At 49.1% G+C, this 15,713-nt stretch overlaps 1 protein-coding gene across 1 annotated transcript in view; it reads left to right on the top strand.

Annotated features, from left to right (window-relative positions):
* The first annotated feature begins 7,076 nt into the window (after positions 1-7,076).
* Positions 7,077-15,713, top strand: part of LOC133354622 (breast cancer anti-estrogen resistance protein 3 homolog) — a 126,605-nt gene continuing 117,968 nt past the window's right edge. The window contains exon 1 of the mRNA XM_061571620.1: positions 7,077-7,383. The gene's annotated coding sequence lies outside the window, so the exon portion shown is untranslated. The remainder of the gene's footprint in view (positions 7,384-15,713) is intronic.

The following is a 15,713-nucleotide window of genomic DNA, read 5'->3' as shown; positions in this document are numbered from 1 at the left end:
TCCGGTTGTTTCCCGTCCACATTTAGAATCGTCGTCAAGTCACTCCGTGTGAGCTATCATTGGCGATGGTCAGGTAGCTTCTGCAACGGCGCCTTACCCGGTGAAATAAAATAAATACGTTTAGTTTAGCACGGCAACACAATGGGGAGGGGGTGGGAGGGGGGGCGGCGATAATTCCATCTCCCCCGCCACGACCCCCGGTCTAGGCACCAATGTTTTCGCTCGCCCGTGGGAGACGAAATCCGAGCGGGTGAGCGATCGTGTGTGCTCCCCCCCCCCTCCTCTCTCTTTCTCTGCCTCTCCACGTTGTACGGAGGCGCCACCACGACCTTCCCTTGCTTCCTGCGAGCCAAGTGCAACGACGGAGCGAGACACAGAGAGAGTTTCAAGTTTCATTTATTAGGTATAGCCCTGAATTGCGATTTAAAGCTTTCGTGACTGCAGGGATTCATCTTCTTGGTTCTTTCGGTAAAGTCACGTAGAAGGAAAGTAATACAATAATAAATATAAAACATAATATTATTTTATTATGTTTTATTTTTATAATAATATTATTTTATTATGTTTTATGTTTATTATTTTATTACTTCCCTTCTACGTGACTTTACCGAAAGAACCAAGAAGAGGTATAGCCCTGTGAGCCATTCGGCTCTTGAATCGGGTGCAACCGCAACAAAAAAAAAAACGAAAACATGAACAAGAAAACATCTTAAAGTGACTATGTGACTAAGTGCAAACAGAAAATCCAAGTAAAGACAGCAAAATATTGCAGAAAAAGCACCGTACACCAACCCTGTGCAAATATCCCAGTGAGATGCAAGTCAAACAACAACAACCACAAGACAACTTAGATGAAGGCCATCAGTCTAACTCTGTACTACAACAAACAAACATGGCCAAACCGAAAAACTTTTCAAAAATCACCAAAATAAAGCCATAAAAGCAATGAAACAGGGATCATATGAGAGATGTGGGGGGGAGAGAGGTGGGGACAGAGCAGCCTGGGCATATTCTTAGGTTTTTTCGGTAAAGTCACGTAGGCAAAACATTAAAATGAATAAAAGTAAAATAAAATAAAATATAAAAATCACGACGTTTATTTTACTTTTATTAATTTTAATGTTTTACCTACGTGACTTTAACCGAAAAAACCTAAGAATATGAATCATTGCAGTCACGAAAGCTTCAAATCTAGAATTAACAGCCTGGGCATTTTCCGCGCTCTGGTTCGAGAGGAACAATGTCCTGGCCGAGTGACGAGCGCACGCCATGGCCACTGGGGACCTGCCCCACCCACCCACCCGGCGTCACCTCCACGCGAGTGAAGGTCACGGAGTTCACGTGGAAGGTGTGGTTGGTTTGGGGGTGGGGGGTAGCGGTGGCGTAGTGGTTAGCGCGCTGCGCTCCAAAGCCCACAGGCCAGAGGTTGCAAATGGGTTTTGATTCCTTACCCGTACCTGGCCGCACCAGGGTCGCAAACGGGTATCGGGTACCTGATTGCGACCTCTGGGATGAAGCCATGTTGCAGGCGCGGGTGGGTTGATTCTAGGAACTTGAATTGTGAGAAGAGACAAGACGTTGGGAAATGAGTGACAAACGGTGACTCACCAGTGACTCACGGTCTACCCGTACCCGTACCCGGCCGCACCAGGGTCGCAAACGGGTAGCCGGGTATCAGGTAGGGTACGAGTATCGGGTACCCGGTTGCGACCTCTGCCACGGGCCGTGTTCGATTCCGCGCTCACCGCCACCAACGACAAAGTTGACGATCAAGCGAATCGGTCCTCGGTCTCCCGCTAGGTTGACTCAGCCTCAAATGAGCAGCTGGTGCCGGAGTGTCGTCAACGTCGGCCACTCGGGAGGCAAAGGCGGCCGGGCGTGGTGCTGGTCACCCAGCCACCCCACGTGTGTGCCGTGCTGGCAATTCATAGGTGCTCGCTGCTCGCTAACAGCACTTGCCCCAACAGTCGGTGGCAGGCTATAGGGGGGAGGGGGATCTTTGTCTTTGTAGGGTGGGAAAGTCGAGGTTTGCCGTGTCCAGTGCACCAACCCCCCCCCCCCCCACCACATTGTGTGTGTGTGTGGTTTTTTTTGTGTTCGGGCCTTCCTGCTTTTGCTGGGAAGTAACAAAACAAAAAAATAATGTCGTTTTTTTTCTCTACTCCTACAACAACAACAAAGAAGTCAGCGGTCGAGTGGTCGCGGTGGCGTCGCTGGCTGGTGACTCGACGTCGTGGAGCCGAGGAAGGGAGCGGACGGTGCGGCGAGGGGGCGGGTGGGGGTGCTGTGGAAGTTTTTCGTACTCCGAAACGAAATTTACCGACGAATACATTCGTAAAATCTACCACGGTACCGTATTTTTATTTTGTATCTCGATAAAGGCCAATATGGGACCTTAATAGGGTAAAACCTATTCTTAGGTTTTTTTCGGTAAATTCACGTAGGTAAAAAAATTAAATTAATAAAAGTAAAATAAAATAAAAAATAAAAATCACGACGTTTCGGAGGCAACACAAGCTTCCGTCTTCAGGTGGAACCGCCACAGCACGATAGCTGTATCAAGTGAGAGAAATTCCAAGAAAACAGTCGTTGTATATATATACTGGTTGAGGGTGGGAGGAGTCAAGGTAGGCCCTGAATATTATTTTGTGAGGTTCGGTGCGGCTGAAGCACGCTGCTAGGAATGAGCCTTTGTTGTGTAAACTACTCCGAAAGGAACGTGTTAAAGAAAACTCTAGATTTGAAGTTTTCGTGACTGCAGGGACCTATACTCTTTGGTTCTTTCGGTAAAGTCACGTGGGTAGAAAATAAATTAAAACTAAATCACGACGTTTCGATCGCAACACAAGCGTCCGTCATCAGGTGGAACAGACACAGCAGGACAATTGCCGACATAGGAGACAGTGCTGCTGCAACAAGAGTTCATGTCGGATTTTGGTGGGCCCAACCCTTGGGTTCCACCCAGAGATCGCAACCGGGTACCCGATATCCGTACCCTACCCGTTACCCGGCTACCCGTACCCGGCCAGGTACGGGTACGGGTACCCGTTTGCGACCCTGGTGCGGCCGGGTACGGGTACGGGTAAGGAATCAAAACCCGTTTGCGACCTCTGGTTCCACTTCCACCTGATGATGGACGCTTGTGTTGCGATCGAAACGTCGTGATTTAATTTATGTTATTTTCTACCCACGTGACTCTCCCGGAAGCACCAAAGAGTAATAAAGAAACCGTTGCGGGGTCAGATCGCTCTGCGTGCGTGTGTACGTATGTAGAACTTCTTTCGCACCGTACGTAGCCAACCGTGCCAATCGGAGGTGCGGGTGTGAAGGACAGCGAACATCGGAGTCACGTGATCACCCTCAGAGGCTGCGGTGACCGTCAGTCAATGCCTCTTCGGAGGTTCATAATGGCCGTGTCGAGGACATTATACTACGCGTGTTGAACTTCGTTCTCACCGTACGTAGCCAACAGGTGCTAATCGGAGGTGTCGGGGTGGGGGGGAGCGTAAGGATTACGTGTGTGCGCGTGTGTCGTACACCCTCCCTCCACCCGGCGCGGCCAACAAAGCATCAACGAGTTCCCACGCCGACGTGACAAACGCGTTACGATTTTGCTCGCTGTGATTCACTTCAGCAACCACCGGGCGTGATCGAGAAGAGCTTCAGCTTCCTATTCCTCGTCTTCCTCTTCTTCCTTCGCACGGCTCATGATGTCGATGCAACGACTACAATTTCACATTAAGGTGGCCAAGCCCAGATGATCGTGTCAGCAGCAGCGGAGTCGTGTATCATCTTCTTGGTTCTTTCGGTAAAGTCACGTAGAAGGGAAGTAATAAAATAATAAAAATAAAACATTTTTATGTTTCGATTTAAAGCTTTCGTGACTGCAGGGATTCATCTTCTTGGTTCTTTCGGTAAAGTCACGTAGAAGGGAAGTAATAAAATAATAAAAATAAACATTTTTATGTTTCGATTTAAAGCTTTCGTGACTGCAGGGATTCATCTTCTTGGTTCTTTCGGTAAAGTCACGTAGAAGGGAAGTAATAAAATAATAAAAATAAAACATTTTTATGCTTCGATTTAAAGCTTTCGTGACTGCAGGGATTCATCTTCTTGGTTCTTTCGGTAAAGTCACGTAGAAGGGAAGTAATAAAATAATAAAAATAAAACATTTTTATGTTTCGATTTAAAGCTTTCGTGACTGCAGGGATTCATCTTCTTGGTTCTTTCGGTAAAGTCACGTAGAAGGGAAGTAATAAAATAATAAAAATAAAACACTTTTATGTTTCGATTTAAAGCTTTCGTGACTGCAGGGATTCATCTTCTTGGTTCTTTCGGTAAAGTCACGTAGAAGGGAAGTAATAAAATAATAAAAATAAAACACTTTTATGTTTCGATTTAAAGCTTTCGTGACTGCAGGGATTCATCTTCTTGGTTCTTTCGGTAAAGTCACGTAGAAGGGAAGTAATAAAATAATAAAAATAAAACACAATAAAACAATTCTCACGACGTTTCGGCCACAACGCAAGCAGCCGTCCTCAGGTGAAACCAGGTCTGTGGAGGCGACGCGTTGTGGCCGAAACGTCGTGAGAATTGTTTTATTATGTTTTATTTTTTTATTATTTTATTACTTCCCTTCTACGTGACTTTACCGAAAGAACCAAGAAGATGAATCCCTGCAGTCACGAAAGCTTTAAATCGAAATCGTGTATCATCATCATCGATCATCATCGCCGCCACCGCTGCCGTGATGTCTCCTTCGTATGTGTGGATCGGTTGCGCTGCATCGCTACACGGCTGTGTACGGTCAGCGCTGGACAGAGGTCGCAACCGGGTACCCGATACCCGTACCCTACCCGATACCCGGCTACCCGGCCGGGTACGGGTACGGGTAGCCGTTTGCGACTCTGGTCCGGCCGGGTACGGGTACGGGTAGGCCGTGAGTCACTGGTAAGTAACCGTTTGTCACTCATTTCGGGTAGGGAACGGGTACGGCCGGGTACGGGTACCCATTTGCGACCCTGGTGCGGCCGGGTACGGGTAAGGAATCAAAACCCGTTTGCGACCTCTGGCGCTGGATGGCCAACAACCGCACGCTGCTAGACAACTTTGTTGTTGAAGTTTCCCATTTTTGTTGCATCGAGTGTCACCGGCATCTACAGTGAGGGAACAAAGTATTTGATCCCCTGCTGATTTTGTACGTTTGCCCACTGACAAAGAAATGATCAGTCTATAATTTTAATGGTAGGTTTCTTTGAACAGCGAGAGACAGAATAACAACAACAAAATCCAGAAAAACGCATGTCAAAAATTGTATAAATTGGTTTTGCGCGGATGCGCGAGTGGGCTTCGCGGGGAAGATCAGAGCCGGGGAGACTTCTGCTCTGAGCACGAGGAGCGGCGATCCACGTTGACACGAACACAACAATAACCATTAAGCCCTCCGAGTCTTGACACTCGGTGACACTTTGCTGGGTAAATAAAACTCCATTCCTGAGCGATGCCAGGGGCATTGCAGTTCTCTCGGGGGGCGGGCAGTAGCGCTATAAAACTAAAAACTCTTTTTAGTTTTTTTGTTGTACCAGGTAAGGCCCACACAGAGCCACCCGACTATCACAAATGGATAACGCAACGAAGCGGTTCATCGTCGTCACGTGGACGTGCGTAGCAGTGGCCAAATACTGGGAACACGTGACGTTGATTCTTAACGTGGAGGGAAAAAGCGGAGGACACGGAGAAAAATCTACGCGACCATGGGGAGAGAGAGAGACACCGCAAACTCAAAATGTACAGCAGCAGGCGTCAGGGTCGGGATCGAACCCACGACCTCCTATATACCAGGCGAGAGAGTTAACATTTCCCTAGCCATCGTGATGATGATGAGAGAGAGAGAGAGACGCAAACTCCAAATGTACAGCAGGCATCGTCAGGGTCGGGATCGAAACCACGATCTCCTGTGTGCCAGGCGAGGTAGTTAACATCTCCTAGCCACCGTGATGATGATGAGAGAGAGACACACAAACTCCAAATATACAGCAGGCGTCAGGGTCGGGATCGAACCCATGACCTCCTGTATACCAGGCGAGGTAGTCAACATCTCCTAGCCACCGTGATAATGATGAGAGAGAGAGAGACACACACACTCCAAATATACAGCAGGCATCAGGGTCGGGCTCGAACCCACGACCGCCTGTAGACCAGGCGAGAGAGTTAACATCTCCTAGCCACCGTGATGATGATGATGAGAGAGAGAGACACGCAAACTCCAAATATACAGCAGCAGGCGTCAGGGTCGGGATCGAACCCACGACCTCCTGTATACCAGGCAAGGTAGTCAACATCTCCTAGCCACCGCAGTGGTGACGATATCCCTTGGGGTCACCCCTGGGGACGCCCCTCCCGTGGGTGGGTCACAGTTTGGCGATGATTGGGTGGCTGGCGCAACGGTTCGCGCACCGCGCTACGAACCCGGCCACGCGAGTTCGATTCCCGCCCACGGCCACCACCAGTGACGATAATTATCTTGATTCGTTCCTGGGCATCCTCCCCTAGATCGACTCAGCCTTAAATGAGTACCCGGTGCGGTGTGCAGCCAGCATCGCCACTGGGGAGACAAAAGCGGCCGGGCGTGGTGTTGGCCACCCACCCCCTCATGCCCCGTGCCGGCCTTCATAGGTGCTGCTACTCGCTAACAGCACTTGCCCTAACCGTCTGTTAAGGCTACACGGGGGTGGAGCTTTGTCTTTGGGCGGGCTGGCGGGCGTGTGGGTGGGTGGGTGGATGGGGCAGGCGGGTGGGCGGGTGGGTGGGGGGCAGGCGGGTGGGGGGGTGGGTGGGGTGGGGGGGCGGGTGGGTGGGGGTGGGGGTGGGGCAGGCGGGTGGGGTGGGTGGGGGGGTAGGTCACCGTTTAGCGATGGTGGGTGGGGGAGGTGGTGGAGGCGGACTGGGATTTAACTTCCCGACCGCCGGCACGCCCGAGTTAAGAGCGAGCTCTCACCGAGGCGGGAGGCATCGCCCCACGACAGTCGGGGCGTTGCGCACAAATCTCACCAAAGTGTCAAACGGATTTTTGTTAAATTTATATATAGATATATTTTAACATCAGGCGTTCAAAAAAAAATTTTTTTTTTCAATCGTTACATGAACCTAACGAGCTGCGTTGCTGCTCAAACATCCTGAGTGTTATTCAAAATTATTTATACCGGAGGAATACGATGAGCTATTAAGCTATGTTTCACACACGTTCAAACTCTCCTCGATTTTAATTTAAATGCAGGATTATAAGAGTTATAACCATTATTATTTTTATTGATTTAAAACATAGTTCACACAAGCAGTGGACATTCCTTGAAGACGTCACTGCGAGTCAGCGGAGAGACCCAGGTGAGTGTCTGACCCCGCGATGTCTGGATTTGGGATGTTCAGCACCGGTGATTTTGCTCTACTCCGATTGCTACTTGACAATTGCCGCTCTGCAAAGCTCAATCGGCGGCTGATGGACCACAACGCGATTGCAGGACGGAGTTATGCTCACACAGTGTTCGGTGCTACGCATCACGCTGCGTTACGGAATTTGTGTACGGCATCACTGCCACTGAATCACTCGTGGAATGCGCTGTGATCTCGGAAGCTCAGCAGGTTTGAGCCTGGACAGTGGTCGGTCGGGTGACCGCCATAGCATGCCAGAATGCAATCACGTTGAGTGCGGTGGGTTAAAGTGTGGGTCTTCCCAACATAAACCATCATCACGCAAACTCCGGTCATCCTCGCAGCAAGCAGTCGGGTGACCGCCATAGCATGCCAGAATGCAATCGCGTTGAGTGCGGTGGGTTAAAGTGTGGGTCTTCCCAACATAAACCATCATCACGCAAACTCTGGTCATCCTCGCAGCCTTCAGATGCGCTTCTGCGGCCGTCTGGAACGCTCTTCCGATATTAGGAAGCCACTGGAACCATGCACTTTCAAATCATGTAGGTTGAGAACTAATTTCTTTAGGACTACTTTTTGTGTTTAGTTCGCTGTCCTTCCCCCGCACCTCCGATTAGCACGGTTGTCTACGTATGGTGCGAAAGAAGTTCAACATACATACATAAACTAAAAGTGGGGGGGGGGGGGCTACACTTATTGAGCTAACTCAAGTGGATGCATCTTAAATGAAAGCTTTCCTGACTGCAGGAATTAATATTCTTTGGGTCTTTCGGTAAAGTCGCGTCGATAGGTTCGAAGAAAATAACAAAAAAATTACAAAAACTACGACGTTTCGATCGCAACACAAGCGCTCTTCCTGATGACGAACGCTTGTGTTCTCTGAACCTATCCACGTGACTTTACCGAAAGACCAAAATAATATAACGCGGATGCATTTCCGCCAGCAGTGGTGCGAGCAAGCAATTGCAGGTCTGCGCTTTTGACCTCTTACAGGGGAGATGTTTAATTGTATGAAAGTTGGAGGTGGGGATGGGGTGTGTTGGGGGGGGGGGCTCCGTAGAGCTGCCGGGAAGCTCTACGCACTTGCCAAGAGGCCAGGTGATGGGGCCACGCGGTTCGTAAAGATCGCCTGAATTCCCCCGTCCCACCGGTCCCCGTCCCCGACCCACAGAACTGGTCTGGAGCTTACACAGAGATGTGTGCGAGTGACATCCAACGTCTAAGCCAATGATCTCTGTAAATCCACGGTTGAAATTCACCCAAAGCAGAGCCGGCCAGGTGCATCGGGCGACTCGGGAGATGGGGTAGGGGGGGGGGGTGGAAATGATTTAACGTTTTTTTACTTTACAGTAAGCAATGTGAATAACAATTGAATGATTACCAATCTTCTTGGTTTTTTCGGTAAAGTCACGTAGAAGGGAAGTAATAAAATAATAAAAATAAAACATAATAAAATAATTCTCACGACGTTTCGGCCACAACGCAAGCAGCCGTCCTCAGGTTTTGTGGGTTGTGGCCGAAACGTCGTGAGAATAATTTTATTATGTTTTATTTTTATTAATTTATTACTTCCCTTCTACGTGACTTTACCGAAAGAACCAAGAAGATGAATCCCTGCAGTCACGAAAGCTTTAAATCAAAGATTACCAATCTATTATAGAATTACAATACCCCCCCTCTCCGCCTCGAATCACCGTACCTGAATGAATTGAATGATGACGTTACCCTTGCTGCTGCTGCTGCTCTATTTAAGACCGGGAGCAAGTGAGGGCTTCAATATTCTGGCAAATCGTCCGATGAAGCTGGATGTAATTACCAGCGAAACGTCGTACTTAAAGTTTAGATGATGTTGATTCACTCTTCAACACACCGGTGGGCTAAAGTAGTGAACTATTTGTCCTTTTTTTATTTAAAACTTTCGTGACTGCAGGGATTCATATTCTTGGTTCTTTCGGTAAAGTCACGTAGAAGGGAAAAATAAAATAAAAAATATGTAAAACAATACAATTCTCACGACGTTTCGACTGCAACACAAGCAATCATCATCAGGTGTGTTGCAGTCGAAACGTCGTGAGAATGTTATGTTTTTTTTTATTATTTCCCTTCTACGTGACTTTACCGAAAGAACCAAGAATATTTGTCCTTTGTAAACGTGACAATTTTTTACTGTTTGGCAGTGTCGGGTGGTGGAGGGTTACGACACATTTATAAATAACGCGATCTAACCCAAAAACCTTTATTATGAATGTTAAGTGTTTCCAATTTTCAAATTAAGGTGAGAAATATGAATTTATTTGGGAGAGGGGTAGGGGGGTGGGGGGGATTTCGGACGATCCAAAATAGTGACGTCACAGGAAGGGGCGTTTCTAACAATGGCGTCACGGCCGCCATTTTGCAGCCGATGGAGGTCACGTGGCGTCGGGTGAGACGTCACTTTTATCAGCGGGAAGTTGCGTTCAATTGCTACGTAACGTAAACTTAATGCGGAACATTTTTTGAAGGAAAAAATACTCTGAATTATCTCTAAATATCCGAAATCATGAGTTGTTAAACTCCGATGAAAAGCATCCTTCGCGCCTACGCCAATGTAACCGGTCTTCCCCGTGCCAATTCGACACATTTTCACGATCCGGGGGTTGCAATTCGATTTGGGCGTCGATGAATATTGATTTGCTTTCTCATTTTTTCGTTGCATAGCCATCGATTTCAACGCGCACATTGAATGACTACGCCATGCATGTCCCTTCACGGATAGAGATGGGGGATAAACGGGTGCGGCACGGGCTCGAGAAGAGATGGAGTGGTACAGGAGGATGTGGAGCTGAGTGATGACCGGTACCAGCAATGTCAAGATCGGTCTCTGTGGAGGAGGAGGAGGCTCGTGAAGGACGCTGCTGGGCAGTTGGAGGCAGTCGCCCTCCAGCAACAATGGAGGGCAGAGGAGCGACGCTCACAACAACGGGCAAATCGCCAGGCGGTTAAAACGCATGAAGTTGGCTCAGTGGGGAGCAACAGGCGGTGCATTTGCCAGTCATCTCAGTCAGTCAATCCATGGCACCAGGACACGGTGGTAGGGTAACCACTCAGCACCCAGGTTCTCAGGGGTTACTGGCTCAGGATATTCGACAATCTCTGCTGATGATGATGGTGATGCTGGTGATGATGCTGCTGCTGATGATGCTGCATATGATGATGCTGTTGATGCTGGTGATGATGATGCTGATGATGATGCTGCTGATGATGCTGCTGATGGTGATGATGCTGCTGGTGATGCTGCTGTTGATGATGATGCTGCTGCTGATGCTGCTGGTGATGATGGTGATGATACTGCTGATGCTGCAAGTATCCCCCGTATAGCCTCAACAGACTGTTGGGGCAAGTGCTGTTAGCGAGCACCTATGAAGGCCAGCACGGCACACGAGGGGGGTTGGTGGCCAGCACCACGCCCGACCGCCTTTGTCTCCCCCAGTGGCGATATTTACACACCGCACCAGGTACTCATTTGAGGCTTAGTCGACCCAGGGGAGGCCCAGGACCGGTTCATATAATCGTCACCGGTGTTGGCGGCCGTGAGCGGGGATCGAACTCGGGTCGCCAGGTTCGTAGCAAGCAAGCGCAGCGCTCACCACGTGACTCCACGTACACACACACACACACGACGCCTCTTGCCAACAAAAATGCTGAGGGTTGTAAATCAGCCAGGGTCCCAGAGTCGTGTTAAGGGCCTCGCACGCACGTGTCCTGCCCCCCCACCCCTACCTTGTCCACCCCCCCACTCTACCCGGCCGGGCCTTCAACTCCTTGACAGACGGTGACATGCGGAGGAGCAGGATTCCTCTTCTGAGCAGCTTCTACTTCAACCCCCCCCCCACTTTTTTACTACCCCCACCCCCTCACCCCTGGGCCAACCCCCCCCCCCCATCTCCAGCCCTGCCCCGACCCCCACCCCCCCCCTCTCTGCTCACCTGCCTCTCACCTGCCTTGATACAGCAAATCTGGCTGTGACGGTCCCACCTGATGACGGAGACTTGTGTTGCCTCCGAAACGTCGTGATTTTTATTAATTTTATTTTTTATTAATTTTCATTTCATTATTGTTACCTACGTGACTTTACCGAAAAAACTAAGAGTGTCTTACCTGCCTCTCACCTGCCTCTCACCTGCCCTGATACAGCAAATCTGGCTGTGACGGTCCAACCTGATGACGGAGACTTGTGTTGCCTCCGAAACGTCGTGATTTTATTTTATTTTTTATTAATTTTAATTTCATTTTTGTTACCTACGTGACTTTACCGAAAGAACTAAGAGTATCTCACCTGCCTCTCACCTGCCTTGATACAGCAAATCTGGCTGTGACGGTCCCACCTGATGACGGAGACTTGTGTTGCCTCCGAAACGCCGTGATTTTTTATTTTATTTTCATTAATTAAATTTTTTTACCTACGTGACTTCACCGAAAAAACTAAGAGTGTCTCACCTGCCTCTCACCTGCCTCTCACCTCTCGCTCAAGCCTCAAGGTCCGCCTCCCCGTGATAACGAAGCCAGCCACGGCGTGCGCAGCGATGCACGGACATGATGGGACCTCGCGTGCGTGCTCTGTGATGAACCTCACGCGGCCACGCGAACGAGACAGACTCCCACGTGCAGGAGTCGAACCCAGGCTCAGGGCGTCGCTGGCTTCAGTGTCTACGACATGGCCACTACGAACCGCCAGAGAGACAGACCCACACACACCCAGGACTCAAGAATATTTATTCATACTGGAGGAATCCGATGAGCTATTAAGATATTTTTCACAGATGTCCAGTATGGGGCGGGTCACAAACGTTACAATAACGAACGAAATGTAAACAAATCACTTTTAAAAAAATACAAATAAAACGAACCTTGTTTAACTTTCTAACATCACCCACTCACCAACCGACCTTCATAGGCGCTCGCTAACAGCACTTGTCCCAACAGTCTGCTTAGGCTATGCGGGGGGAACCTTTGTCTTTGTACGCGTGAGATCGATATCCATTGAGTGTTCAGCGGTGAGTGGAACCTCGGCTCATAGCCAAGGTTCTTGGGTTAGATCGCGGAAGTACAGGCTGTTCCCGATTTGAAATCGCGATGTCTCTGCAACCACGAACCGCCCATGAATGACACTCTTACCACTTGAAAAGGCGGGGCGTAGAGTTTCAAATGATTACCGCGAGATGCCTCTACCAGCGCCCACCAACACCAGGTGACGATAATCTGAACCGGTCGTGGGCCTCCCCTAGGTCCACTCGGCCTCAAATGGGTACTTGGTGCGATGTGTAAACGTCGCCACTGGGGAGACATTAGCAACCGAGCACGGTACGGGCTATCCCACCCCCTCGTGTGCTGTACCGGTGTTACTCGCTAACAGTCTATGAAGGCTTTACGGGGGGCCTTTGTCTTTGAGGGGTGGGAGGAGCGGTGGCGCAGCTGTTGGCGCACCGAGCTACGAAGCCGGTGGTGGCGACCCGGGTTCGATTTCCGCTCACGGCCACCAACACCAGGTGACGATAATCTGAACCGGTCGTGGGCCTCCCCTAGGTTAATTCAGCCTCAAATAAGTACCTGGTGCTGTGGGTCTATATATATATAACATCACCACTGGGGGAGACAAAGGCGGCCGGGCGTGGTATTGCGGCTACATCGCCCCCATCGTGTGCCGTGCCGGCTTGCCCACAAAAAGTCTGTGGGCGGTGGGTGGTCTTTGTGGGGGGGGGGTCAGTGGAGGAAACGGCGGTGGTGATGGTGGTGGTGGTGATGGTGGTGGTGGTGATGGTGGTGGTGATGATGGTGGTGGTGATGATGGTGGTGGTGGTGATGGTGGTGGTGGTGATGATGGTGGTGGTGATGATGGTGGTGGTGATGATGGTGGTGGTGGTGATGGTGGTGGTGGTGATGGTGGTGGTGGTGGTGGTGATGGTGATGATGGTGGTGGTGGTGATGGTGGTGGTGGTCGTGGTGGCATCGTCCGTCTGTGTGGTGGCTGGTGGCGCTGGTGGCCCAGGTGTGGTCTGCCTTGACGCGTGGCATCAACACAATGGCTAAGCCGTTGAAGGCCCAGGCAAGCCTTCACAATATCCATTGTTGGTTATTTAGCGTGGGAGGATCGGGGTGATGGTGGCGGTGGTGATAATAAAGATTCTCGTTACAAAGGTTTTCTGGGCCAGGTCGAGTGAGTATAAATGTGTCTTCTTGGTTCTTTCGGTAAAGTCACGTAGAAGGGAAGTAATAAAATAATAAAAATAAAACATAATAAAATAAAATAATAATATAATAATATAATAATACAATATAATAAAATAATATAATAATATAATATAATAATATAATAAATTAATATAATAAAATAATATAATATAATTATTATTTTATAATTTATTTTTATTATATTATTACTTCCCTTCTACGTGACTTTACCGAAAGAACCAAGAAGATGAATCCCTGCAGTCACGAAAGCTTTAAATTGAAATATAAATGTGTCGTTAAACCCGCCACCACCCGACACAGCCGTTGTGTCGGAGCGTAAATCCACAACATTTACAATGATGCTGGATGTAATCGCCAACGAAACGTCGTACTCGACACACCGGTGGGCTGACGTTGTAACGAACTGGCAAGTGTTGTTTCCCTGACCAACCTTACTGGTTGGTGGTGGCGGGTTACGACACATTCAAACTTACGCGTTTCAGCCCAAGAAGCCTTTATTATGAATAATGTTGCTTCGCGAAAGCCTTACGTGTTGAACTGATGAAGAAGATGATGATGGCAGTTGCTGCTTTCTACTCCATCGCCTGTGAGTTCACAACGAGATCGGTCTTTTGGGCCTTCGGAAAAGTGAATTCAGCTACGCGAGCAGCTTAGTATGTATGTTGAACTTCTTTTGCACCGTACGTAGGCAACCGTGCTGACAACAAGCAGATGTAAATAAATGAGTTCGTCAATCTAGACGATTATTCAAAAGTGCGCAGCTCCCAGTGACTTCCAAATATTGGACAGAAGAGAGCGTTCCAGACGGCCGCCGTAGAGGAAAGCACTTCTCTCGGTACGCGGGGCGAAACGTCGGACGTGGCGCCGACGGCGGGGCGAAATGTTGGGCGCTATGTTAACTACCTCGCCTGGTGTGCAGGAGGTCGTGGGTTCAATCCCGACCCTGGCGCCTGCTGTATATTTGGAGTTTGCGTGTCTCTCTCTCATCATCACGGTGGCTAGGAGATGTTAACTACCTCGCCTGGTGTGCAGGAGGTCGTGGGTTCAATCCCGACCCTGGCGCCTGCTGTATATTTGGAGTTTGCGTGTCTCTCTTATCATCATCACGGTGGCTAGGAGATGTTAACTACCTCGCCTGGTGTGCAGGAGGTCGTGGGTTCAATCCCGACCCTGACGCCTGCTGCTGTATATTTGGAGTTTGCGTGTCTCTCTCTCTCCCCGTGGCGGTGTGGATTTTTCTTCGGGTCCTCCGGCTTTTCCCCTCCACGTTAAGAATCAACGTCAACCACGCGTTCAGAGTATTTGGCTGCCGCTATAATTTTCCACGCGATGATGATAACCCCACCTCGTTGAGTCATCATGTATTGATTTCGGTAGGTCACTTCTTTAAAAAAGAGCTTACTATACGTTAGCTCGGTGGGCGTTATTAGGTGTAAAAGATGTTTTTACGTGTTTTTATTGGACGTTTTATTGGACGAGTGAGTGGGTAGGTGAACGAGTGGGAATTTTGTAGATAGAAAAAAATAACAATAAAATAATAAAACTAAAGTGAATAAAATATTACGACCTTTCGATCGCAACACAGGCGCTCGTTCCTGATGACGACCGCTTGTGTTGCGATCGAAACGTCGTGATATTGTTATTAATTTTATTTGTATTATTTTCTTGTTCTTTTTTTTCTATCTACGCGACTTTAACCGAAGGAACCATCGAATACGAATTCCTGCGGTCACTAAAGTTTTGCGTCAAAATTTAATTCGTTTTTAGTTTGGAAAGTTTGGGAGCCGAACGGTCTCTCGCCCGACTGTCACCCCAGTGGGCGGTGTTCACTTTTGACTCCTCACTACAATTAAGGGGGGCCGTGGGGGGGGCGTGGGGGGGGGGGGCGCCGGGTTGGGCGGGGCAGTGTTTACAGAGCGAGTAAACAGCGAGAGACGATATCTCGGGAGATGAATATCGTCTCCACGCATCGGGCTCATCGGAACGTGATGATTATAAAAATAAGACGAGGGGGGGGGGGGAGGGTTGTGGTCGCGACGGATAATTAAGGAATGGAG

The sequence above is a fragment of the Lethenteron reissneri genome, chromosome 48 (assembly GCF_015708825.2).
Source record: "Lethenteron reissneri isolate LAM-NWPU_2019-01 chromosome 48, ASM1570882v1, whole genome shotgun sequence".
NCBI classification, from domain to species: Eukaryota; Metazoa; Chordata; class Hyperoartia; order Petromyzontiformes; family Petromyzontidae; genus Lethenteron; species Lethenteron reissneri.
This window is presented reverse-complemented; position numbering and strand designations above follow the sequence as displayed.